Source organism: Limulus polyphemus, unplaced genomic scaffold (genome assembly GCF_000517525.1).
Source record: "Limulus polyphemus unplaced genomic scaffold, Limulus_polyphemus-2.1.2 Scaffold3145, whole genome shotgun sequence".
NCBI lineage: Eukaryota > Metazoa > Arthropoda > Merostomata > Xiphosura > Limulidae > Limulus > Limulus polyphemus.
The window spans coordinates 110907-113357 of NW_013668755.1; positions in this window are offsets into that span (position 1 = coordinate 110907).

Consider the following 2451-nt stretch of genomic DNA (forward strand, 5'->3'; position numbering starts at 1 on the left):
CTTCAATGTGCAATACTCGGAAATACAGTATCTATGTTTAAAATGAATAACTTATTCACAATACTTCCTCGGAACATTCACATGGGATGCCTTTAGTTGTCGTCCAATTTCAATATTTATCCCAACAATCATATATTTGTAAACAAAAATTATTTGTTTAAAAGACTTGTGAAACACATTAATTTCATCGCGATACAAGGAAATCTGAATTCATAAGGGTATAACCAAGATTAATTCTGCACGGTTGTTTAATCATGAATTTACATAACTTCCGCCCAGGAGACGGGTACTCCAGCTGGTCACAAAAAAACTTACATGCAAAGAGAGCGCCAGGTTTTAAGCAGTTCGAAGTATAAAAATCTTTAACATATTAAAATCACGAGTAATTCCATGTTTACTCAAAATTCTCAAAAACATCTATTTCTAATTCGATCTCAATACGCTAAAATTACACTATTTATTTACGATAAAAACTAACCAAATTTACTTAACATTGTATTTCTTGCCCAATAATGTACATATATATTCCTTAACTTTAACAAATACGTTTCAACATTTTGCATAAAAAAGAAACGGCTATTATTTGTGTCCAAACTAAATTTCGTGGGTAAATCACGATCATTTAATTTCCTATTGATATAACAACTGTTCATGTGCCGGTCTTCGGGTTCACCTTTGAAGTGGTCTTGGTCAGTAGGAGGCTGAGTCTTGAAAAACATATATCGCACGAGATCAGATACTTGAAATTTAATCAAATTACCAAAGGTATATGTAACAGGTATCAAAGTTCGATGCTAAACTATATAATTCGCTTAGCAAAAGCTTTCAGTTCGTTTTTTCGCGTTAAAATAAAATAAACAAAACATACATGAAAGTGAATTTCAAAGTAACATCCCAACATTTACGTGAAGAAAAAAAACAAATCTTAACCGGTTTCCACACTAGGTTTACATCAAGTAAAGAAAAAATATTAACCGGTTTACATCCAAGTAAAGAAAAATATTAACCGGTTTCCACACTAGGTTTACATCAAGTAAAGAAATTGCCACTAAAAAAATACTTTGAAAAAATAAAAGATGGTGGGAACCAAAAATTCAAATTACTTGTAGGCCTAACGGTAAAACCTGTTGTAAGTAAACGGAAACAAACTGTAACCAAAGTACCGAGTGGAAATTCTTTTTGTTTTTCTTCTTGCAAACATAATATCAAATTAACAGCACTGAATAAAATAATGAATATATGCAGAAAGTCGATGCAATATTGAAATCACACTGTGGTATCCACATTTTGATCGTGTGTTGAAAAACTCAACATATTATTAGCTCCACAAACTGTTTCATATGTACTAGAAGAGAGTAGCTCGTCACTACCGCTACAAATCAATTTTGTTTGCTTTAGAGCAAAGTCACACAGGTTATCTGCTTTGTCCACCGTGGGAAATCGACCCCTGGAACTTAGTGTTGTAAGACAGTACACTATCCCACCAGGGGACGCTACAAACCAGAACGCTGTTTCTACTTGAGAAATTGCTATAAATTTACATAAGTTTATCTTTATTTTATATAACTTACTACCTCATATTCTTTAACTTAAAAAAATATTAAGATAATGGCTTTAACAATTACATCCCTCCATTCTGCTACTTTCATTATTATTAGAATTTATACATTACTAATTAAAAGACTTTAGTAGTGTACGTTAATTTCAGTTATGTCGTAGAATGTCAGTAAACTTTGTTCAAATTAAACACGAATTTGTTAAGCACGAAGTAACATAATGGGCTATCCGTTTTGTGCCCACCACGGATATCAAATTCCCGATTTTTAATATTAGAAAAATCTAAAGAAAAATAAAAGCAACACTTGAAAAAAATTACAACCTTAAAAACCTTGATTATGTGATATTAAGTACATAGTTATAATCGTATTAAAAGTACACGCAGGTTTTTTCCATAATTCGTATTACTATTGTTTATATTGGATTTTAAAATTAAAATTAAAAATCAAATAATATTAATAATTTTTCATCACGTTAGTTCAACGATCTCAATTTAGAATGATGGATAAAAAACTTTTCAAGGATCGTTTTTAGTGTGGCCATATATTTAAAAAAAATGAATCATTTTCAGCACAAATAATTCAGAAATTATATTTCCTTTTTTATAGAGAGAATTTTTTTATCCCAAAGTGTTTTTTTTTTCAATTATTTGGACATATTTTTTCTCATTTTCATCGTTTGTGCTGTCATTCATACGTTTCATAACTGGTCATTAAGGTCGAAACGTTTTTTTGCAACAATTATCTTCCTAATATATATATATGTATATTTAAACATTTTTTATTACTGTAATAGTGTGTCATTTGGATATATGTATTGATGAATTTACTCCAGTACAGAGTGTACAAAGACAAACAGTAAGACAATACTGGAAGAAAACAGTAAAAGATTTTA